Below are 26,827 nucleotides of genomic sequence, written 5' to 3'. Positions count from 1 at the left end.
AAATTGCATCGGAATTGAATACATAAGGCACAATGTCGACTTAAGTACAAGAAGAGTGAATCTTCTAAGAGTTTGTGCTTTGAGCGGCTCCTGGGACACCAGTATTAGATTCCAATGCACCAGTGCTGGTTTACTGCATTACTTGGACCTTCACATTGACCATGAAACACAGAAATTCCATCGGGATTGAATACAAATGAGACAATGCCGCCGTAAGTACAAGAAGAGTGAATCTTCTAAGAGTTTGTGCTTGCAGCGGCACCTGGGAGACCAGTATTAGATTCCGATGCTCCAGTGCAGGTTTTCTGTATCCCTTGGACCTTCACATTAACCAGGAAACACAGAAATTGCGTCGGGATTGAATACATAAGGGACAATGCCGACTTAAGTACAAGAAGAGTGAATCTTCTAAGAGATTGTGCTTTGAGCAGCTCCTGGGAGCTAACTCGATACAATACACCCAGGAAGTGGAGAGCAACCCGCACTGGACACCTCAAAAGGCAGAACATTGGGAATTATTGTAGATGTAGCTAAATGGAATATCTGAAGGGAAATAACAAAATAATGTGTTCTAGGATGGGACAAACCTGCCCAAGTCCTCTACAAAGGATACCATGGGTCTAAATAATGTTTTGATAACATTTTGTATTTAAAAATATTTGTGTGTATAAATTGTTCATGTTGATGTAAATTTGACAATTTAAGATATGGTCATGCTTAGGAACAATGTAAGAAATAGGTGTTATGTAAAAGCCAGTGTGCTGTTGTTTGAAACGAAAATAGCTGTGGGGAGTGCAAAAGGTGCGAAAGGCGAATTGGCATGCTACCTTGAGCAAGTGCGGGAAGTAAGTCACACAGTCTGTAGGCAGCAGTGATTGAGGTAACTCCTTTGTGGAGCAGAAGCTTTGCCTGCATATTTTCATAAAAATGCCTCGGTTGAAGACTGCAAACAGCTTACAGCATAGCTGCGAGTTGTTGAGCTACAGTATGTAAAACTGAATGAAGCCAAGAAGAGAAATTGAGCCCATACAGCAAGAAACTTGCAGGCCATAGTGTGGGTAGTGTAGCCGTCATAGCTGTTCGTCACACCCAAGCCTACAGCCACCAGATAAGATTTTTTTCTATTTTTACCTTTGTACAGCATGAACCATTAATTTAAACTGTGTTTTAATAATCATTCTTGAACTTTACGGTAACTGGCTCACCCTGTCATTTCATCCTAATCGTACATCTGTATAGGGTTCCTTCCTGGTGTTTGATTAATCCAAGTGTCCTGTTTTACAGACTTATGAAGTGCCAAGTTAATATAAAGAGGCACCATTTAAATTGCTTTAGTGTAAATAATAAAAATGTTTTCTTAACTATTGCAAAGTGTTATAGTTTGCTTACATAAAATTCAATCAGAGTGAAGCCAAGTTACTAGAACCTGTTAGATGGCTATATAGAATTAATTCAAAGAATAATAGCTTTTGAAAGTAAGTTCCACCAAGAAAGAGGTTTTCTTTAAGTGAAATGTTCAGTTAAAAAGTGTGTGCTTTAGTGTCTAAGTATTTAAGTTTCTTGATTATGGAAAGTGCTTTTCTAAAGGTTGTCCCCCCCACCCCGGCTAATTTTTTTTACCTTCCTTGAAGTTATCTACTGGGCTTTTTCTTTTTTAAAAACATAATATATAAAGATGTAGCCCAAAATTGTTTAAGTGGGGTAATTTATTTGAAGAGCCAAACTAAACAGTAGCAAGAAAGTAGGCAAAATTCACATTTCTGCTTCTCCAATACTTCACTATTTCATTGCCAGGATAGGTTGGTGACCATTAAGTACATGTTTTAAACCACTAAATGAACTTGGAAATGAGTTGTCCTATCTTCAGTATATTATTATTCATACTGTGTTTCTATCTAGCCACTGGGTAAGATCTTAGGAAAAGAAGTGAATAGTCCAATTTACTTATCCATTAGACACAACACACGGTAAATCCAGTAAGAAGGATAACTCTATTGATTATCTTTTCCCATAAACAGGACTATCCTTCCATAGTGCATTTTATTTGGAAGCTAAACTAAATTTTAGTAAGAGGGTTATACGTGGCAACATAGAGACAGGGTTTCTGTTATTTACGTAAAAGCATACTAATATCATAATGGTAGTGTTATAAAGTCCTATTAATGTGTGGTCATGACATTTGTTAAATGTCTCACCACATTCCTATTGAAACTATTTACTCTTCTTGTAAATAACACCTATGACAATTTTATACAAATGTCCACTAAGACTTTGCTCGTCAACTTTCATTTAGGTAACAGCGATCTTTTAGATGTATTTAAATCAGTACTGTTAAGATATACTGACTAGCTTTATTTTCAAGAATCTCAAGTTTAAGTTATACATACTGTTATCCTCCAATAAGAATCATTGGCCGATTTTTCATCTTTGACAGGTTCATCATGCCTGCAATGCAAAACATTATCTTTTGTATTAACAGATGAAATCCAACTTTTTAAATTTAATAAATGCTTATACAAACATAAAGTTTCTTCAAAAAATGTATTTCTGACAACTTTCTGTCACAGATAATTTTCACTGAATGTTGCAACCCAGTTATATTGCTGATGAGAAGCAAATGTTGATCTTTTCCCTCTCTTCCTTCACCATCTCCTGTTTTGTTCACCTTGACATATTTCTACCAAAAAGACTACCCCAATGGATCCACTGCTTATATTTAACACACAGTAAATTCAGTGCAAATATTTCCTTAACACAGGATGTGCATTGACGAGCTTGAATTAATCAGAAAAATATAAACAGATGTTAACCATTCCACAGCTCTTACAAAATACTTGCATTAAGTAATCATCAAAGCTATTTTTTGTACAGCAAGAGGACTAACAGTCAAAATGGTGCTACATGCTACAGGCAGTGCAATACAATTTATTTTACTCATTGCTACAGCAATAAATGTACTTATAAAAATATTCAGACTTAGACTATAATCAAATACAGAGAGAGAAAATATTCTAACTAAAGGTATATAGCAGCCATAGGCAGAAACAAATAAAAAAACTGATACTAATCTTAGCTTTGAGGACCAAAAGTTTATTCATCTGGAAAACGTAAAAAGAGAAATGAGACTGTTCAAGAATTAAGGACAAAAATTCAGGATCTTGAGTCAAGGAAGATGTATGGTTAAATGAATGAAAAAACTAGACTGGACATGATGAAATTCATTTGCGAAAGAGCAGCAGATGATGTAATTTTAAATGCTGAGAAATAAGATCTCTTCAAGAGGAGCCACCAAAAGGTCAAATAAGTGAAGAACAAGCTGAAAATACCGGTAAATGGGCTAAAATGGCGGCAAATACATAAAGGTAACAGAAAGAAAGTGCTGAAGAACAGGCAACCAAACAACAACAACAACAATAACAACAAGAACAATAATAACAGCACATTGTAGCAATATATAATAGCAGTCCCACAACATCTGGAGGAAGATTTTCCACTAACAGAGCAATAAATTCATGAAGCCATCAAATCATTCCAAAACTTCAAAGCAATAAATGAAGACTCTACTGCAGCAAAATTATTGACATAGTCAGAACACACAAATGATCTACAACTGCTGTTTGAGAACATTTGGAAAGCTGAAGAGATTATGGAAAGCATTAATCCACAGCTATGAAAAAAAGGGGACACAGAAAATGTCAACAATTGCAGAGATGCCTCACTTCTGCCAGTGGTATACAAAATATTTTCAAAAATTCTCTGGACAGAGTTGTAGAAACTTTAGACAAATAACTGGGAGAATCTCAAGGAGCTCTAGAAAGAGAATACCCTGCACAGAACAGATGTTTATTAGAAAATCGATAATTCTCCACATACTGTTAATCACCAAACCTATAATAGTATCACGTATTGGTTTCAAGAAAACATTTGATTTGATAGGCAAGGAAATTATAGGTAAAATCATCAAAGAATTTTGTGTTAAAGCAAACATAATCCTCAAAACACTAGCAAATAGGATGACTGAAGCTAAATTTATGGGAGAAGTATCTCAACCATTTGAAATAAAAACTGGTGTTAGACAAGGGGACAGTTTATCACCTTTACTGTAACACTGCATTCTAGAAAGAATAGAGAGTATCTGGAATTTGGAGAAAAAAAAATCACAAAATTGAACCAATAATATTAGGACGAAAAACAAATGGAATTAAGGTAAACTGCCTGGCTTCTGCAGATGATTCTGATATACTTTCAAAAATCTGACAGACAGTTATTGAAAGAAATCTTTTGGAAGAAGTAGCAAAGAGAGCTGGTCCCAAAATTTCAGCCGAAAAACCAACATTGATGAGAATTTCAAACAATGCATCAACATTCTTAGAAAAACAAAAATGTAAAATAGCATTAGTAAGTAAATTTAAATATATTGGACAAACTGTACAACAAAATGGACTAGAAGAATTAACAGTAGATGCAAGAGTCAGCAAACTGGAGAGAGCAAATCGTTTGACAAAGGATATTTACAACAAGAAATGTACAACTAAAAAAACAAAACTAAAACACTATCCCACAGTGGTATGACCAGGATGTTTATATGGATGAGGATGCCTAATGATGAACTATAAGCTGGACAGAACAGAGGTTCCTCAAAGGAGCATTATTAGAACATAATGGTTGCAATACAAGCTACAGATGGCTGGAAAATGAGAAGTAATGAGGAGATCTACAAAAATTTTGAGAAAATATCAGAAGTAATGGCTAAAAGAAGATTAATCTTTTTTTAGAGACCTCTAATGAATGAGTAGTTCTGGAAGAAGGAATCAATGATATCATGGATTACAGAAATAAGAAAGAAACAACATCAAACAATCAGAAATAATAGAAAGAAACCTTTTTACAGGTAAAATACTGTATTTAAAAGGATCATCACCTCTCCAAGATCAAAATTAATTTCATCCCTCTCAATAAGACCGTGAAAACTGGAAATAAAATTCATAAATATGATATTGCGAAGCTCAAAATCAATCAAAACATATTGGAACAATGCCACCAGTAACTGACAGTTGAATCCCATAAATGGGCAGACATTGCCTCCATGATCCAACAAGCAGCTAATACTACAATCCTGACAGCTAAAAAGAGGAATCATACATGGTGGAATGAGGTTTCTGGTGAGGTGGTGGCCCAAACAGCAAGTGCATGGAAAAAGTGGAACTCTACCAGGAGACCTGATGATTTTGATGTATTCCATGAAGTTCGAAAATATGCAGCCAGAACTGTACGAAGGGCTAAGCAATTGCAGAGAAACAGCAGTTAGAACAGATCGATCAGCGTTTCCAGATAAACAATGTCAGAGACTTCTATCAGACGTTCAAATCGAATTTGAAAGTATACCAAGCCCCTAGTTTTTGTTTTAGAGACGAAAATGGAAAGCTCAGTGTTGTGTACATAGTTCCGCGTATTCAGCGCGTACACAAATTTCCCACTAGAGTGCGCCCTGCTAAGCACAACAGCGCAGGCGCAGCGCTCGTCCATCTCCGCACTACGAGATGGCGCTGCCATAGAGACGGACCAAATTCTGCTTCCGCCGATCCGCGTATTAATATGTAACGCAGCCAATGAGATTGCTGCTAACATAGAACACTTTCTCCTAGCGCATCAGACTCGCGCAGTGATACATGAACGTGCGAGGTATTATAACAAGTGTTAAGACCTTCGATCAGTCAGTCTGCATTTGTCTGCACCAGTCTGTACCAGTCTGCATTAGTCTGTACCAGTCTGCATTAGTCTGTACCAGTCTGTATGAGTTCTACAATTGTCTGTACCAGTCCATAGTCAAGATTCAGTCTGCGCCTAGTAAGATTACCATTTTCCTGTACATAGCCATGAAGATAAATGTATAGACACTTTTGTCAAGTATCCGAGATATATGTGAGAATAAGATTAACGTACCAATACCAAAGGAACTTCAGATTGTCAATTGTAAATAGCATCCAGAACCAAGTTAAGTAATTTTTATATTTGTTATTATTTTAATAAATGTATTTGAAAATTAATCAAGTTCTGTTTAAAGTTGGTCACCGTCAATCTGCTACTCTAAGCGTGCAAGTGGCATTTCTATCGTCTGACCTAATGGCAGAAGATAAACACGCCATGATAAGACCACGAGACATATTGCTGACACTCGCTTACTTCGTTAGAGCAACAAGTCAAATAATCTGATGGTGTGTGTACTGAAGGTCTTACAGTACGCACACCACATTCGGCCTGACCAACAAAGAAAACTGCAAGATAATGTCTCGTTACTTTGAAAACCTACTTAATTGTGATGAACCGAAAGAAACATTCCCTGTATGTGCCCCAATCCACAAACTACCCCTCATCTCCATCTAGTAAAGAGGAGACCAAAGATATCATCAACAACTTTAAGAATAATAAGGCAGCTGGAGAGGATTCAATAGTGGTGGAACTACTGAAGCTGGCAAATAATGAAACTCTAGATATACTAGTCCAACTTTTTGAGGAGATCTGGAGAGCTAGGATGATACCAACTGAATGGCAGTCAGCTTTAATCCATCGTCTACACAAAAAAGGTGATAAATAGAATGTCAATAACTATACGGGTACCTCATTAGTATCTGTTCCATATAAGATTCTCTCCAAAGTGATACAGAATAGAATAGAAGATCATTGTAACCAACTGACTGGGGACTATCAAGCTGGTTTCCGAAAGGGCGATTCTTGCGCAGAACAGATCTTTAACCTGAAGAACATCATCAGGTACAAAAAAAATTGGAAGAAATAACTATGTGGTCTTGTTTGTTGATTTTCAGAAAGTATATGACTCCATCGACTGACAGGCATTAATGAATATTTTGGAAAAGTTTGGGTGGATAATACATCAAGAAAGCTGATCAAACAAACTCTTGCTAACACATTGTCAAAAATTAAATTTATGGGTGAGGTATCTGAACCCTTTACAATCAGAACAGACATAAGACGAGGAGATGGACTATCCCTCTCCTTTTCAATTGTGTCTTGGAAAAGGTCATTCGAGAGTGGAGAAAGTTATTAGCCCAAGAAGAAACAAATGAAGAGTGGTTCAGACTTGGTCCTAAGAACAAAGGGGTGTGCATTGACTGCTTAGATTTTGCGGCTGACCTGGCCATTTTTGCTAACAACATAGAGTCAGCAGTCAACAAGATAAATAGGCTGTCAGAAATTGCTGAAAACAGTTAGACTCCAGATCTCTATTCAAAAGACAAAATATATGACAAACATCTGTGACGGACCTGAATGGATGATAACCAACCTGGGAAAAAATCGGATGAGTTAAGAATTTCAGGTATCTCGGTGAAGTCATCCACCAGGAGAATGGATTAAAAGAAGAAGCAACTGTCGGGATGAGGAAGTTAGACCAAGCATACCAACTGACAAAGAATACTTATAACAAAAAGTCTATGAGTATATGGGACAAGTTCCAACATTATAATACAGTTGTAAAACCTGAGGGCTTATAAGCATCCAAAACTTTGACCACGAATAGACAAGGTCAAGCTGAGTGGCTGGAAAAGCGTGAGTGTAGGATATTAAGGAAAATCCTAAGGTAATAGATGGGTCGATGGACAATGGCGAATGAGAGCAAATGAGGACTCGTGCAGCAAGACAGAACCTATCACAGCATCCATTACGAAGAAATGATTGTTATTTTATGGTCATCTCATGAAAATGGACGGTGATCGACTAACAAAAAGAATACGGAGTTTCATCCTATCTAAGAAAACGAGGCCGAGATGGTTCAAAGAATGTGAAAAAGATCTTAAGCAGATTGGTATCTCAGAGAGAAATTCCTGAAAGGAACAAATTTAGAAGATTGGTGACCAACTACCAAGGTTTTAACATGGCATCAACATCCGAAAGACAGTGAGGACCATTCTCTGAAGGGCATAAAAAGGCACTTCTTGGAGGGGCTCAGAAGATACTGGCAGGAAGTCAAAGCTGGAGCAAGAACGAGACCTGGCACTAGAGTGAAGTTGGTTGTTACCACGCAGTCCGTAAAGACTCACCTCGATAAAAAAAATAAATAAATAAAAATAAAAGGCTTTCGATGCAGAAGAAATAGGGGATTGAGAACAACACGAATAGAATAAAGGGGGAAAAACATGAGGAGGAGATGGACGAGTACTGGAAAAACAGGAGACGACAAGGGAAGAAGAAGTGAAGTTATTACATGACGAGAGATGGTGATTGGATTTGATTTGATTCAGATTTCGTTACATACACCGAAAAAATGAGATGATTCTCGAGGGTGTGGAACATGTCAGAATGTATAACACAAAACATTTTAATATAATGAATACTACCCTGATCATTTGTCACGAGATTGTCAAAATAGGTGAATACAATACAGTAAACTGGAAAAGCTAATATTTACAGAATTAATACACTGTCAGAATGAAACATTGTTATGCACTATTAATAAATTTATCATACACAAAATACCTAATATTGTCTGTTGCAACCAAGTGCTGTCAAAACTTAAATCTAACATATTTTTACTTAAGCTGGCCGAACAGTCTCTGTTAGGTTAGTCATCTATAGAGTAGAAGGCATTGCCTATCAAAAAGTCATTCAAACTCTGTTTAAACTGTGCTTTATCTGAAACCAAGTTTTTAATGGTTGCTGGCAATTTATTGAAAATGTGTGTTCCTGAATATTGGACCCCCTTTTGGACCAACATAAGTGATTTTAGGTCTTTATATAGATTGTTCTTATTCCTAGTATTGATAATATGTATTGAGCTATTTGTTGGAAATATAGATATATAACTTGCAACAAATTTCATTAAGGAGTAAGTATACTGAGAAGCAATGGTTGGAATTCAAAGTTCCTCGAATAGGTTCTACACGATGTTCATCAAAGACTGGTCCCAGATACTCCATTGCACCATTCACCGAACCTGATAACCCCGAGCCGTCAGTAACAAAAATTAAGTCTTGCTTAAGAGATTTACAACACTACATGCACTTGTTACCAAAGTCTCATTTACTTTTAGAGCTATCTGTTCCACTTCCTTTTTGGCCCCACTTCTCTCTGTCTTCACTATATCCCATACAGTTCTTATTTTGTTGCCCGATACAATTATCTTTTTCTCTTAATAAAGCTACTTCGATTTCTGGATTACTTGATTCAACATTTTGCAGTGTTCTTTGTAATGCATTACAATGCTAATATCAGAAATGTTCCTAGATAGTAGATACAGTCTCCTTTTTGCCCCACATGATATCTTTATTCCTTGTGTAATCCATGGTTTATCTTTTGACTTCTGTGTGATTTGAGTTACCTTTAGGGGAAAACAATTTTCAAAAGAGGAGGTAACTTTATTAATAAATGCTTTCTATTTTCCATTTGAGTCAGGTAAACATCTCTCTAGTTCATGTCTTTGAGCAATTTCCTGAATTCCTCAATATTTGGCTTATTTATTATCCTCCTGTACTCAGATTTAATATTTTTTTATCCTGACAAGTTTCAACATTTAACACAAGATGCTGCACGTCGTGATCAGATAGTCCATTTACTATTGGTTTTGTGATATGACTTTTTTCCCCTAGATTTGTTCATAAAGATATTATCAATAGCAGTCTCAGAGCATTTACATATCCTAGCTGCAAAGTTCACAATAGGAACTAAATTGAATGATAGTGTTAAAAACACCAGCAACCACTATTTCCTCTTCTTTTTTTTTTTTTTTTTTCTTTACAGAAGCCATTCCTTTCGCTTTGTGAAATGAAGCACTGCCTAGTTCCAAAACACAGGACTACTATGACAAGGTGAAATGTTCTCAGAGTGCTACATGTATGATAGTAAATGTAATCAGCACTATAGTTGTTTTCTGAGTAGTTATGCTGTGTGTGTTTCATTCAATCAGATGAAATGGAATAAAATCATCAATTTATTTATTTGGGCTCTTTATCACCAAGATACATTCAATGTTGGTTGAGGTTTATCTTTTGAATTCACTCCAGTGTAGATTGTCAAAATTTTATCAGTTGTCAAAGTACTTGTAACACAGTTTCCGAATTTACTGCCATCCAGGAAAGTCTCGCACTCAAATTATTCTCAGCGACTGAGAGCTGGCTGAAACCCAGAGTAGAAAGCTCTGACATATTTAGTGATTAATGGAATATATATCAGAAAGGCAGGTTAGACACTGTAGGAGAGGGAGTGTCCATTGTCTCTATTGAGGTCAAAGCTGATTGTGACAGTGAAGTATAACAAGTCTACGTGAAATCACGTTAATTAATGGATGTTTTAATCAGCCACCCGGTTCTGCTATGACAGTTTTGGAGCCATTCAAAGAAAGTCTACAGACAGTAGCACGTAAATACCTAGATCATGCAATACTAGTTGGAGGTGAATTTAGCCTACTGAGTATAGATGGTAGCCTATGGCTTCATTGCAGGGGGTGCAGTCAATCTTGTGAAGCACTTTTGAATGTGGTTTTCGAAAATTGTCTTGAGCACCTAGTTTGGCACGCCACATGCAATGGAAATATTTTAGACCTTGTAGTTACAAACAAGCCAGATATCATCAATGACTTCAGCATAAAGATGGGGATTAATAATCATGATAACATCATAACAACTAAGGTTACAAAAATTAATAAATCAGTCAAGAAGGCTAGGAAAATGTTCATGCCAGAAAGAGCAGATAAGCAGATGTTAGCATCTCACTTAGACAGAACTGACATCAATTACTTCCATTAAGATGGACGTAGAGAGATTATGGTCAAAGCTTAAACAGATCGTGAATTGCACTCTCAACAAGTCTGTACCTAGTAAACGAATTAAGGATGCAAAAGAGCCACTGTGGTTTAACAATGAAATTCGGAAAATACTGAGGAAGGAAAAGCTACTGCACTCTTGGTTCAAAAGAGAATGCCAAATGGCAACAAGGAAAGGTTACTACCACTGTCATACCTCAGCAAAAGATCTGGCTGAGAAGCAGGGGAAATTATTGTCCTATGTAAAATCACTAAGTGAGTCAAAGGTTTCCATCAAGTCACTTGACCAGTCTGGTGTGGCAGTAGGAGATAAATGTTTTAAATTTTGCATTTAAGAAATCATTCATGCAAGAGAATCATATAAACATACCGTCATTTAACAATAGCACAAAGACACCTAACAACAATCACCACAAGAGGCCAGCGCTAGCACAAGTTGTTCACATGATATTCGTTGGACTGTTACCTGTAAACACGTGCCATGTCAGTGCTCTTGGAAGAGAGCTGTGGCAGTGACACGGCTCGGTTGTTGTTCCTGTGTAGTGATCTGCAAAGACGGGGGGGGGGGGGTCGGGTCGAGATTCAAGCAGTTAAGTACTTCATAAAGAAAGGTATGAAAGCGAACGACATTCATGCCGATTTCCAGAATACACCAGGGGACTCTGCTCCTTTGTCTTCAACTGTTGCCAAGTGGATAAATCAATTTAAATTTGGTCAGGAGAGCTTAGATGATGATCATCCATGAATAGGTCAGCCAAGATGTGTCACTACTCTAGAAATCATTGCAAAAGTGCGCATAATGATCAAGGAGGCTCACCAATTTAGAGTGCATTAAATTGCTCACGCTTGCCAGATGTCATCTGAAAGGTATTCACAAGATGGGTGCCGCGACTCTTTACGCTGGGTCAAAAATGCATAAGAATGGACATATCACAACAATGTTTGGCCTGTTTTAGGAGAAACAAACAAGATCTTTTGTGCTGGTTTGTGACCACAAGGAAACTTTGGTTTACTACTATACCCCAGAGACAAAGCAACAATCAAAGCAGTGGAAACATGCTGAATCTCCTCCGCCAAACTCCTTCAGCGGGGAAGGACATGGCGTCAGTGTTCTGGGATGCACCACCAAATTCCTTCAGCGGGGAAGATCATGGAATCAGTGTTCTGGGATGAGAAGGGGATTCTGTTTGTACATTATCTCCCCACTGGGCAAACAATCACTGGAGAGTACTATGCTAACCTTCTGGACAAATTGCAACAAAAGATATGCAAAAAAGGCCAGGTTTAATAAGGAAGAAAGTCATCTAGCATCAAGCCAATGCACGCTCGCACGCATGTGCCATCACCATGGTAAAATTACACAAACTAAGGTATGAATTGTTGCCACACGTGCCTCTTCCCTAAACTGAAAATTTTTCTTTGTGGATGAAGATTCACTTAAATGAAGAATTGATAGCCTGAGTTGACAACTATTTTGCAGGCCTGGAGGAAAATCATTGTCGAGATGGGATCAAGGTATTGGAACACTGTTGGACCAAATGAATTAATCTACAAGCAGGGTACATTGAGAAACAACAAAGTTTCAGTGACTAAGTATTTTTTTTCTATTCTGTTTCAAGAACTTTTCAAACCACCCTCGTAAGCATCCCTGACACATGAAATAATTAAAAACAAATAAGTCACCAGTTGCAGATGGAATCTCAATTTGGTTTTACAAAGAGTGCTATATGGCACTGGACCCTTACTTAGCTTGTATTTATTGTGAATCTCTCACCCAGCAGAAAGACCTAAGCAACTGGGGAAAAATTACAGAGGCGTCTCCTGTATATAGGAAGGGCGAAAGAACAGACCCGCGAAATTACAGACCAATACCTGTAACATCAGTTTGCTGCAGAATTCTTGAACATATTCTGGGTTTGAATCTAATCAGTTTCATAGTTTATGTCCACAAATCAGTACAAAGCATCGCTCATGGGCAACTCAGCATGCCCTTTTGTCATACGACGTCTGTTCAAAAAATTCCAGAACTTTGTCCACAAAATTTTCTATGCTTATCTTTTAGTTACTATGGATTGTCTCCTTCGAAATACTCTCCTCCACAATTGATACACTGCTCCCAATATCATTTCCACTTCCAGGAGCAGTCTTGACACACCTCCTGCTGGGTCGCATAAAGTGCTGTCTGCGAATTTTCTTCTATCTCATCTACCATTGGAAACTTCATCTTTTTCAACTTTGGAAATAAAAAGAAGTCTGCAGGGGTCATACTATTCTTGCAAGGAACATCTCATTCTCATTTGTGAGATCCAAAAAGTTTTTTTGGTCTTGACTCATGAGCCGTGGAATGAACTTGGCGGCAACACAATGCATTCCAAGATGCTGTGTCATTTCATAACATGATCCAATTGAAATCTTACATTCTTCTACAATCTCTCGGACAGTGAATCTTCGACCGGCACACACAATTTCGTTGACGTTCCTGACACAAGCATCAACAGGGGACCTCTAAGAGCGTCCTGAACAAGGATCATTTTTGACTTTTGTAAAGCCATTTTTAAAACGTGTGAATAATATGTAACACCGAGTATGGCTTAAGCACTCATCGCTATAGGCTCCCTGCATCATTTGGTGTGTCTCTGTAAAGGTTTTCTTGAGTTTCACGCAAAATTTAACGCAGATGCATTGCTCCTCTAACTTTGCCATCACAAAATTCACAAACCCAGATTCCATATTTCTTGATTTCCGAGAAGCATTTGACATAGTGCCTCACTGCAGACTTTTAACAAAGGTACAAGCAAATGGAATAGGTTACCAGACATGTGAGTGGCTCAAAGACTTCTGAAGTAATAGAACCCACTACATTATCCTGACGGTGAGTGTCCATCAGTGACTAGGGTATCATTAGGATCGTTCCAGGGATGTGTGATAGGAGCTCTATTACTCATATTTTCTATGTGCATAACTGATCTGATGGACAAAGTGGGCAGTAATCTGTGGTTGTTTGCTGATGATGTTGTGGTGTATGGAAGGTGTCATCGTTGAGTGATTTAGGAGGATAAAAGATGACTTGGACAAAGTTCCCAGTTGGTGTGATAAATGACAGCTAACCCTAAATGTAGAAAAATATAAGTTACTGCAGATGAGTTGGAAAAACAAATCCATAATGCCAGAATCCAGCATTAGTAGTGTCATGAATGAAGAAGTCACATTGTTTCAATATCTGGACATAACATTGCAATGTGATATGAAATGGAACAAACTTGTGAGGGTCATGGTAGGGAAGGTGAATAATCATCTTTCGTTTGTTGGGTGGATTTTACTACAGTGTGGCTCAGCTGTGATGGACATCACATATAGGATGCTAGTGTGATCTCTTCTTGAGTACAGTTTGAGTGTCTGGGATCCACAAGGGGTCGAATTAAAGCAGACATTGAGGTAATTCAGAGGCAGGATACTAGATTTGTTAACAGTAGGTTGAAACAACAACATACAAGTATTATGGAGATGTTTCTGGAACTCAAATGGGAATCCCTGGAGGGATTTTGAGGAACACTGTGCTGACTGCAGAACAATTCTGCTTGCACCAACATACATTATGCATAAGGACCACGAAGATAATAGACGACAAATTAGGACTCATAGAGAGGCATATAGACATTCACTTTTTCCTCACTCGATTGGCAGATGGAACGGGAAAGGAACTGACTACAGTCGAATTAAAATTACGTGATAGTTGGCACTTCAAACGCCAAAAAGAGTAGTCAGCGTCACACTTGAACTGTCTGCTGTTGCCAAACTCCACCAAAATTGGCCAGTCACTTCCAATTCCTGGTTCAGCATTCTTTCTTGATGTATTTGTATCCCGAATTATGAGCCCGACACTTTTATTATGTATTTCATGACACGCGATAACTACACCAAAAACAACACACATTAACAATGCTAATGAAAGACACACATTTCATTCATAGCACTAACCAAACACTACCGAATAACTCAGCACAAGGTGTAATTCAGTATCATACATATAGTTATCATATTCACAGAGATCACCTTACATTAGATAAGCTTTTCACTACATTGCGTGAAACTTAAATTTTTAAGGTTGCAATTCATAGTTGCAACTGGGTCACTACATTCACATATATAAATACTTCATGCAGTGCTGAGGCATAGCACAATGGTTGGCAGGTTAATCTAATGTGTAGCATGTCGTAGGTTTGAATCTCATCAATGCAGCAAAATTTTTATTTCTAAATCCATCCAAAAGAGTGTGATTATTATTTTCATTCAATTAATTGCTTTAAATACATATATTTATTATTTTTCGTAATTTGCTGCATCATTTTTCATCATTGTTTTGACTGTTCTATTTGGTCTTATTTTTCTTCCTGTCATTATATCTTCATTTGGAATCTGCCTCAGTCATCTATAATCCATGACCAAGTGCCCACACGGACTGTTCACTGGTTTCTAACATGGCAGCATGTGCAACTAGTGTAAGGATAGTTACAGGTAACAAATGACACGGAGAAATTTCAATTTGCTTTCAGCCCTGAAATTGAGTTTTTGTTGTCTTGAGTTAAGGGTTAGCTTTAATCGCCATGAACAAAGCGATCATGATATTAGTACTGCTGCAGACTGTTGACCACAATTTTCTTGGCTGGGTTAGGACACAAGTTTACAGTCAGGGATACAAAACGGGTCATCTTCCCCAGTTCAGTCACTGGTCACTTTAAATCAATAGTCGACAGAGTATCCAACATTTCTGACATACCTTGCACCAGCCACTAGAAAAATTGCTCTGTGTTAAACATTTAACATAATTTGTGAAGTGAGCCGCTTGTTTGTTGTCACCTGTAACCAAACAGTAGCTGGCAGCCAATGTGGCAACATTGTTGCAGCAAGTGATTGATGTCAACTATCAAGTAATTTTATTCAGACTATTGTAGTGAGACAGGGTACCTTCTGCCATGCACCATATGGTGGTTAGTGGAGTATGTATGTAGATGTGGAATCAGTCTTTCCTTCTCATCCCATCTGGAAAGTAACCCTTGTTCTGCAGTTCTGGGTAACTTTCTCAAAATCTACCCTTTCTCCTAGACCTATCCTTCACCCCTCTTCCTTCCACTTCAACCCTTCTGCCTGAAGAATGAGCTACTGGCTCTGAAAGCTTGCTTAATTATAATCTTATTTTATGTGTGTGTCCTGCTGCCACTTAGCAAGTAGATTGATTATCTATCCAATTCAATTATCATGTAATCAAAAGCTGCATTTAATACACCAAGTCTCTTTTACCAATCATTTTTAATATGTCCTACAGAATGTACTGTCTATCCTGTCCTTTTTTGAGATTACTGTTTTGTTGTACTTATCTACAGGCACCATCTTACTTATTAGGAGTCAGTTCCTTCATGTTGTTGTTGTTGTGGTTTTCAGTCCTGAGACTGGTTTGATACAGCTCTTCATGCCACTCTATCCTGTGCAAGCTTCTTCATCTCCTAGTACCTACTGCAACCTACATCCTTCTGAATCTGCTTAGTGTATTCATCTCTTGGTCTCCCTCTACGATTTTTACCCTCCACGCTGCCCTCCAATGCTAAATTTGTGATCCCTTGATGCCTCAAAACATGTCCTACCAACCGATCTCTTCTTCTAGTCAAGTTGTAGAGCTGCATGTCCTCGGGAAAAATTAAGGCTGTAGTTTCCCCTTGCTTTCAGCCGTTCGCAGTACCAGCACAGCAAGGCGTTTTGGTTAATGTTACAAGGCCAGATCAGTCAATCATCCAGACTGTTGCCCCTGCAACTACTGAAAAGGCTGCTGCCCCTCTTCAGGAACCACATGTTTGTCTGGCCTCTCAACAGATACCCCTCTGTTGTGGTTGCACCTACGGTACGGCCATCTGTATCGCTGAGGCACGCAAGCCTCCCCACCAACGATAAGGTCCATGGTTCATGGGTGGAGTTCCTTCATGGTCAACAGTTAAGGAATGGGTGGCTGAATTCATATGTGGCATATGTCTCTGTAAGATGACTCATGAACAACTTCCTAGAATTACAATCAAATATGAAAATGCTGAGAAAGAACACAGTGTGATATTGCAAGATCAGTAATTAAAAAGATGTGCAAAACAGTTGATGCCGTGGCCGTACCAGAAAGTGAGTGGCATGTCTGTTGAAGCCTGACTACAACCTAATGTGAAAAACAATTTGGGACAATCTGACACACAACTGATTCTATGCACCAATCTGTTCCCGTGGATGAGAGATGACTGAAATGAAACAGCAGTTGCACAAAAATAGCCAAGGTGACTTCATCGGAGAGAAAGAGTGGTCATTGTTTTCTAGGATACAAAAGGGATTTGTATTTTAGATTAGCTTGCAAGACTGAAACAATACCTCACAAATACTATGCAAGTATTCCAGAATGAGATTTTCACTCTGCAGCGGAGTGTGCGCTGATATGAAACTTCCTGGCAGATTAAAACTGTGTGCCCGACCGAGACTCGAACTCGGGACCTTTGCCTTTCGCGGGCAAGTGCTCTACCAACTGAGCTACCGAAGCACGACTCACGACCGGTACTCACAGCTTTACTTCTGCCAGTACCTCGTCTCCTACCTTCCAAACTTTACAGAAGCTCTCCTGCAAACCTTGCAGAACTAGCACTCCTGAAAGAAAGGATATTGCGGAGACATGGCTTAGCCACAGCCTGAGGGATGTTTCCAGAATGAGATTTTCACTCTGCAGCGGAGTGTGCGCTGATATGAAACTTCCTGGCAGATTAAAACTGTGTGCCCGACCGAGACTCGAACTCGGGACCTTTGCCTTTCGCGGGCAAGTGCTCTACCAACTGAGCTACCGAAGCACGACTCACGACCGGTACTCACAGCTTTACTTCTGCCAGTACCTCGTCTCCTACCTTCCAAACTTTACAGAAGCTCTCCTGCAAACCTTGCAGAACTAGCACTCCTGAAAGAAAGGATATTGCGGAGACATGGCTTAGCCACAGCCTGGGGGATGCTTCCAGAATGAGATTTTCACTCTGCAGCGGAGTGTGCGCTGATATGAAACTTCCTGGCAGATTAAAACTGTGTACCCTACCGAGACTCACTTAAGACTACATGCGTCACACCTCAAAACCGTTTTGTGAGTCAACAACTGGATATGTTTTCACTGCTCTGTCTCTTGTAACTCCGTTGGACATGGAGGTAGCAAATGAGGATGTAGGATGTCCATGACATACTGCTGTGCTGTCAGAGTGACCTGAAGTCATATCCGATGCTGCCCCACACGCCCTCTCCCTATGTCGTTGTCATACTCACTGACAACCGTCATCGTGGGTCTTGCAGAATGTGACTCACTGCTGATCACATGACAGGTGCAGGTGTGAAAGGGTTACAATGTGCTCGGCGTACATTACAGCAATTCTCCCATGAGCTCGTCAGACACGGTCAACCGGAAGCTTGCTGACAAGCACGCCGCCCTTACGTTCCCAAGCAGTCCAACATGGGGCCACTACCACATCTGAATGTCTCACAAATCTGAATATTGCATAATTCAATCAGCCTGGCAAATGGAGACACACAATTAGGCCCCTTCAAATTTTGTTACGTGCTGATAATGCTGACTCACAGAAGTACAGGGCATCTGTGCCCTTCACAGGGATCACTCAACATCTTACACTCTTCACATCTCTTATAGCTCCTACCATTCACGGTAACAATCCGAGACACAAACAAAGCTAATGCAATCTGGTGGCCTTTGTATCCATTTCAGAGAGTTGCGACTCTCATAATTTACCACTGGTATGCACACTCGTGAAACTATGTTGCTTCAGGGACCTTCCCTTTTTTCTCTTCAAGCAGTTTAGTTCTTTGAATCCATTTTTCTTGTAGCTCAGAATAATTATTTTATTGTGTAGCAAACTTACAGACTAGCATTCTGGCCTGAGCTGTCGGAGTCGGCGGTCATGTGTGTGTGAGGTGTGCTTGCTTGTGTGAATGAATGTTGTGTATTTCTATTTCTTTTTCTGATGAAGGTTGTGGCCAAAAGCTTATGTGTAAGTGTCTTAACTGTGCCTGTCTGCATTTTAACGTGCCATCTTTATGGTAATTAGCACTCTATCTTTTCCTACACTGCTGATATTCCAACCTGGAGTTTCCATTGTTTGAACTTACGGTCTACTGTTTTATGTTGCAGTGCACTTCTACAAGTGTAATACACAAATGTTGCCTTAGGAAAGAGTCACAATAACATCCATGTCTACCGTTTGCTATTTTTTACGAAATAGCATGTCACACTCGAAATTTAACTTAGCCAATGAAATAAGTTTGAAGATTTATTGTGTGTAAAAGACACGAGGGCCCACTGTGTGGGAAATGTGTGAAGTTCTGTGCAGAGACGGAGTTATCCACAGACGCGGTAAGTCTGGGGAGCTATACGGGTGTTAAAACATCGCCACCTGCTGGGATGAGGGCTACTTACTCTGAGGTGGCGCTGTGCCAGCAACGAGCTCGACCCATTGATTAGCACCACAGATGACAATGAGCAACAAGCTGCTTCTCTGTGCAGAGATATAAAATTTATCGATTTTGGACGTCGGGTGACAATCTGTCACATGGAGAACAATGTTTACTCTGGCAATTTTAACACTAATCTAGTGTTCTGCAACATATTAATGTGAAATGTTGTCTATGATGTTGAAGTGTGTAAGTTAAACTGATATCTGAGAATTTGTTGTTTTTGTGGTACTATCTGGAAAATGGCCTCTCTTGCAGCTCCAAGCATAAATGTCAAGTGAAGAAGAATAATTAGCACAGCACACTGGAACCGAGTATTGATCTGGTTTACTGCTCGGCCACTAAATTAGCATATCGTGAGTACACCAGAAGAAACGCTGTACACACTTGCATATACTACATACACAAGTACAAGCATCGATCAAGCTACTGTGAAACTGCACTCTGTGTGACTCATCACTACATCAGAATACTGTAAATGTGGTGATTCCAATTCCTTAAGGTCTCTTCCTGTTTGTTTTCATCAGTTGGATCTTATTTTTCAAGTATGTGGGAATCCAATGAGCTGCCGGTTTGGATACATTCTTTCTGTACGTCCCACAAGTTGGATTCTTTGGAGACACATTGTAACAAGAGTTTTTAGGAATTTGCCTGGAGATTTCACACTGGGTTCTGTGTGATGTATTCCATCTTTTATTCTTGGACCTAAGATTTTTACTACAATTTTACATTCTTCTAATTCAGTTTGCTGTTTTCATGTCTTGTGTTGGACAAAGACTCTCTCTCATGCATAAAGAAATTCTAATTTGATCACTGTTGTACAATGTTAGATTTTAGAGTTCCAGGAAAAATACTTTTAGTTAACTGAGAGACAGTTTGTATTTTCTGAAGTCTGGATTCTATGGCCTTCTTTTCATTATGAAGTTCAGTGGTCTTTTTCACCTAACTATTTAAACTCTTTAACACCGAATACTATGTCATTGCCTATATAAGTTCACCCAGTACCATTTTGGTATCATCCAAGAATTTTTTCTCCACGTGAAATTAGTAGTCCAATTTTCCTAGCTTGCTCCCTTTACATTTCAAATTGCTTTAGCACATCAGTGATGTTTTTGTCAATTAGTATTATGTCATCGGTATAGGTTACACAACATAATTCTATCTTTAAGTTTACGTTCTAGTCAGTGTAATAGTGCACCTGCTCTTCTCCAATCTTACAATTTTCTTAGGGGCATAGTTGAATAGCAATGTGATATGCCATCCCATTTTCATATTCTTATGTCTGTCTTAAATTACACTGCTTGAAAAAAAGTGAGACACTCAGAAGGTGGGGAGAAAACAAATTGAAACATAGCGAATTTAGGGCGTATGTGATGTTATTTCAGTGATAACAATACAGAGTCAAATTTATACAGAACTTATCAGTTTGAGCCCACTTATCAATACAGCAATGCACCCTGTCTCGCCTGGACAGTGCGGGAGGATGTCGTAAAGCTGCTGCATACCCTCCTGAGAAAGGTGACCCACAACTGTTGTAACTGGACATTGCAATCATGGATACAGGCAGTGGGATGGAGTTGACGTCCATGTTGGTCCCATAATGTTCTATCGGGGACAGATATGGGGATTTTGCTGGCCACAGGAGTATATCAACATCACGCAGACAATTTAAAGAGACACATACTACATGTGGACAAGCACTGGCCTGTTGAAAAATAGCACCACAATACTATTACACACTGCTGTACCATCAGAGTTCCCTCGGCCATTACAAGCCATGACCTGAAGTCATACCCAATGGCTCCCCACACCATGGGACTGCTTTGTGACCCCCCCCCCCAAATGTGGAAGAATGGGACCTCTCCCCATCTCCCTGGGTCACTGTCAAACTTCTCCACGATAGTCATTTGGAGCAGTGCAGGACTGGGACTCATTAGAGAACATAATGTGACGCCATTCATTAGCAGTCCGTACTTCTCGATCATGGCACCACTTCACATGCAGTCATTTGCTTGGGTGTTAATGGCAGCCTATGCGCAGGACGGCAATTCCACAGTCTGGCTGCTCCTAGCTGTATGACACAGCATGTTGCAAAGAGTCTATTACAGTGAACTCCTGTTTATCCGAAATGATCGGGACGGTGGCCGGTTCCGATAACGAAAATTTCAGATAAATCAAAGTCCCCCTTTTTTCACATGTGAACACTCCAAATTGCATCAATATTGCGAAATACGATCGTAAAACGTGCATAGGGTATGTAAAACGTTACTGATATGGTTGCAAATAACCCTGCACTTTTTTACTGAAAAAATTGTGTTGACATGTTAAAAAGGCACCAAACTATGATTGAAAACTCGAAGTTTTTAAATGCTGTATAACAAAGCTCGTTTATTTTGCATTCTTACAGAAAAAATCTCCCTTATTTCGCAGCAGGAAAAAACAGGAGTTTTAATTTTATTACCTACTCTTTTGAATAAAAAATAAACTACTGAACAAAATTATGAAACAAATCTAGAGATTACTCAAAGGAACGAAAAGTCTGTCTAGAGGAACTTTCAAGAAAATTAAAAAAAAAAAAAAAGTTTTTATGTTATGCACATAGAAGTTCTAGGATGCTTCATTAGAGTTTATTTTTTGGTAACGAACTCACAAATGTCTTTTTTTTTGTTTTTTTGCTTGAGAAACTATTGCTGCAACAATACATCTCCAACGTTGAAATCAAACTATTTCTGGATAAATCGTCTCCTCCTGTTGGCTGATGTACTCCAGGGCAGTTTGGATCACTTCGTAACAGAATATGTGAGGAATAATTTTCTCTGATTCATCATCAGAAACATAGTCTTCTGACACTTTATGATCGGTCACAATTTGGACGATTTCATCCTCAGTCACATGAAAAAATGCCATTTTCCATCCACTCTTCAATGTCTTCGGAGTGTGTGTCTTTACAACCAGCTTCTCTAGTAAATTCACCAAAATTATGTCAGCTTGAGTTTCGGTGTTGCCTCCTCCTTCCCACCACTTAGGTTGCCTTACGATCTAAGAGTTTTTTTCCAAGACCTAACAAGAGGAAGTGGAGGAATTAGACTCCAAGCTTCAGCAATCAATGAATGACACATAAAACATCGATTTTTTAAGAGCTTCCACAAAATCATCTGCAGCATCAATCACCTAGCATCTTGCGTCTGTAATGTTTTTCCATCGCCTCAAGAATACCTTGGTCCATCGGTTGACATAGAGATGTGACATTTTGTGGGAGAAATACAACTTTGATATCCCCATCTTGCAGATCACCTGGGTGAGAAGGAGCATTGTCCACAAGAAGTAGCGCTTTTCGAGGAAGTCCATTTCCTTCCATGTAATTTACTACAGCTGGAACAAACTCTGCCTGGAACCACTCTCTGAAGATGGCACTGTTCATACATGCCTTAAGACTGATTCGTGTACCTCAGTGGCAAACTGGTTGGTTGGTGTCTAAATGCTCTTGGTGTTTTGGATTTGCCAATTAAAGTAAGACACAGTTTATGATTGCCAGTGGCATTACTGCAAGCGAGGACAGTAAATCTTTCTTTGATTTTTTTGTATCCGGAAGCCATTTCTTCTTCTTTAGAGGCAAGGGTTTTCGTTGGCAGCATTTTGTAATTCAACCCAGTTTCATCACATTTGTAAAGTTGATTGCCAGTATAACCTCCTTTGTCAATGATTGTGTGCAGTTTCTTCTTAAAATCAGCGTAGCAGCTTCATCCCCAGATAATGATTTGGCACTGATGGCAATTTCATGAATGCCATGCCGCTTCTTGAAACGATCCTGCAGGCAATTACTTCCGAGGAATTCTTGCTTCTTTCCTTCAATCAGCTCATCAGCTCATTTTGACAAAGTAGAGGACCTGAAACTGAAACACCTTTGGCTCTTATTTATTCGTGCCACAAAGTAATGCCTCTTCTAACTGAGGATGTGCACCTTTTTTCATTGTTTTTCAAGATTTCACTGCGCTACCCAATTCTTGGATGGAACAAAATTTTTCAATTCCTGATCGATTTGTCCTCCGATCAGTAGTTGTACTCCTACTCTGCAGCAACTTTTGTGGGCGGCTCACCAGCTTTGATGTACTGACAACAAGTGGAAAGTGTTAGGCGGCGCACTCTAATTGTCAGTTTCGACAGGACTACGTTGTGCTGCATAGAACAATACTGTATGTACTGTACTTACAAGGAGTTCCAATAGATGGCAGTGGCATGAAACCATGCAATACGAATAAGAAACACACTAGAGCTTCAACCAACACACGCACGAATTGACGATACTTGGACTTTTGACACGCACCAGTGTACTGATTAGCACTAGATTGCCAAAAAACACCAGCAAATGCTTGGCTCCAGGTGCATGCAAATTGAAACTTGTCAAGTGTCAATCTAGCTAGCCAAAAGTGTAGCTGCACGAGAGTTTACTGTACTTGTTCTCAGATGGCAGTCACAGACGTGAACAGGTTACAATGTACTCAGTACACTACACAGTGATGCTCCCTTGTAGTGGTCTGATGTAGTCAACTGGAACATTGATTATGAGTATGCCCTTACTTTCCAACATCAGGCCACTATCAGATCCAAATACTCCAAAAATACAGATGTTGCAAGGTTTAACCAGGCGACCAAATGGACATCCACAATGAGGTTTCTTTCAAACTCTCATCAGATAATGCTGTCTCACACCAATATGCAGCACCTTCATATCCTCCAGAGTGATGATTCAACATCTGACGCTATTCGCATCCCTTATATACCTCATGATGCTTGGTAAACAGCAATAAAAACAAAGAACACTAATGAATAATGAAGGAAAAGACAGCCTGTTACTTACCATAAAGAAGATACCTTAGGCTGCAGATGGGCAGAATTAAAAGACACTTACATAAAGCTTTCAGCCACAGCCTTCACCTGTAAGTAGTAATCTGCCTTTTCCAACATTGTTGATATTCCTACTGGAGTTTCCATTGTTTCAAGGACACTGATGCTTTTCTGTGAGTGTTTCCTTTATGATGTTTTCTGCATTTTAGCTTTTTTTTAAAACAGAAAAAGAAGAAAGAAAGAAAGAAAGAAAAAGATTTGTTGCTGGAAAACTTCTGAAGTCCAACAGCCAACAGCCATATATGGTTATCTGGTGGACCTTGCAGAACCAAATTCTAGGGCTGAAATGTATTGTTGACCAATGGGCATTAATCAGACTGAATACTAAATAAAAAATTAAATCCAATTTTACACAAAAACACAGGTTCTATCACTGTTGTTTTTCTTTCTATTTTGCTCTTATGTTTGCTATGACTTGTTAAGCAGAAATTTTCTTTCTATCTATAGAGTTACATTTGCTGTAATGTATCTTACCTGCATGTTGTTTCTTCTTTCTTCTCACTGCTGCCCCAATCATGGCAAGCAAGTCATCCTCACTGCATTTGCTTCGTATTGCATCTCTGAAACAACAGTTAAAACACCCGTTAAACAGTACCAGGCAATTACCACACAGTGAAATGTTGGTACACTAAAAAGGAAGAAAAACTTTGCAGAAATCTTCAACAGTAATCTTGTAGTCTGCAGTAGGCAACAGCAGAATAACAAACCCACTGGACAAGAATGGGAAAGTCATGATAGAAGTTACTTTTATTTTTATAAATAAACAGGTATCTTACACAAATGCTCAAGAGTATACATAGGATCTTGGGCTGAAGAGGTGGAGCAGAAACTGACATTGGTTTTGTTGAAGAGGGAGTAGTGGAACACAGCACAATTTCTTGCAAAATGAAGCCAAATTTATTGATAAACTGTTAATTAATTGCCAAGCTCACTAATGTGACCATTTTACAACAGGTACTTACTGCTTGGAGTATATGTGAATTTTCAGGCTTGCCTGATAGATCTGTTGCAAAAACACTTTGGGTTCCCCACCAGATAACATTATGCAAGTCCCTCCCTCAATATTTCAGTGACACAACGTTTTGGCATCTTCAGGTGGTGGTGATTTCCACCATCACTGCTGCAAGATGCAACTGGTAATTTCCACGTGACAGCTTTGAAATTTATCATGTGGATGACTATGACCATCATATTTAGAATTCAGAGGATTTCATAGAATACCTGAAGATGCTTAAACTAGAACTTTCAGATCTTTTAGTTAGCTCAAATGTTATATCATTACTTACAAAAGTGCCCCTGCAGCCCTCATTAGAGATTATTAACAGCAAGTTTGAGAAAGAAATTGTGGTGCTGTTTAAACATGTGCATACCTCATCCTATTTCTTATGTAACACCAACTACTTTGATCAAGTGGACAGTGTTCCCATGGGAGACCCTCTATTTCCCTTAGTAAATATCCAACATTCCTCCTTCTGGCAGAATGCTGAAGAGACATTTGTGGTGTGGCCCACATAATACAGACACTACCTATGTTCCTGCAGCATTTGCACTCACTCCATCTGAATATTCACTTCACTGCGGAAGTACAAAAAGATAGCAGCTTACCATTCCTGGATGTCACGGTTAGAAGAAAAGCTGACAGAACACTGGCGCATAGTCTCTACTGCAAACTGATACACGCAGAGTTATATTTGCGGTCCAAAAGTTGCCATCACCCTGCACAATGTGGTAGTGTCTTACACTCCCTGGCACATAGAGCACACGTGATCTCAGATACCGACAGTCTGCCTGGTGAACTGTAACACCTAAGAACAGTGTTCCAGCAGAATGTTTATTCTTGTAAACAGATTTGCAATGTGTTCTGAGCAAAGCAAGTTCAGTGTAGGGATGTAAATGAAGATACTTAGACAAGCACTGCAAATGGCTTTCTTGCCATATTTCAGTGACACGTTTTCAAAAATAGAAAGAATCGCTAAGAGAAACAGAATCAAGTGTGTTTTTCGTCTACCAGCAAAACTAAGGAATTGTTTGGGTTCAGTTAAAGACAATCTTGACCTTAGAAAACACAGATCATATATAAGATCTGATGCCATTATGGGAAATCTCATATAGGGCAGACACCTCACATTGTGCAAGAACACTGTGTTCAACAGCGCTGACAAAAATGCCACCCAGTAAATTAGTGGTAGCAGAGCACTGCCTGAATACAGGGCACCACACGTTTCCCAAGAGGACTGAAATTTTATCCTCAGCATCATCACTCTAGGATTGTGTTTTTAAGAATGAGGCATGTATCCATACAGTGGGCAATCTTACCAACAGGAATATGGAATTTTGACTAAGCACTGCCCAGAATCCAGCACTGACTGCCATGAAATTAAAACAGTAGAAACGAGATCCTCTGATGTATGACCTGATGCAGCACCTTGCAGAGAGTTAATTCAGCTTTTAACCACACGAGTGTCCAGAAGTGCAGTCATTGCCCACAACACATAAGCAGAAGGCTACTATTAATGGCATTTCCATCCAACTGGGATTGCCTGTCCACACATTCGTACTCCTGCTTCTAGCCTGACAAATTTCAATTCTGCTGTGCGAATATCACCAGTCACATCTTGCAGCAGTGAT

General features: G+C 39.1%; 1 pseudogene; it reads right to left on the bottom strand.

Annotated features, from left to right (window-relative positions):
* Nucleotides 1–2,389: 2,389 nt before the first annotated feature.
* LOC124721116 overlaps nt 2,390–26,827 on the bottom strand; it is a 52,908-nt pseudogene continuing 28,470 nt past the window's right edge.

Source organism: Schistocerca piceifrons, chromosome X (genome assembly GCF_021461385.2).
Source record: "Schistocerca piceifrons isolate TAMUIC-IGC-003096 chromosome X, iqSchPice1.1, whole genome shotgun sequence".
Lineage (NCBI taxonomy): Eukaryota > Metazoa > Arthropoda > Insecta > Orthoptera > Acrididae > Schistocerca > Schistocerca piceifrons.
The sequence above is the reverse complement of the archived record's forward strand: the minus strand, read 5'-3'. Positions and strand labels throughout refer to the sequence as shown.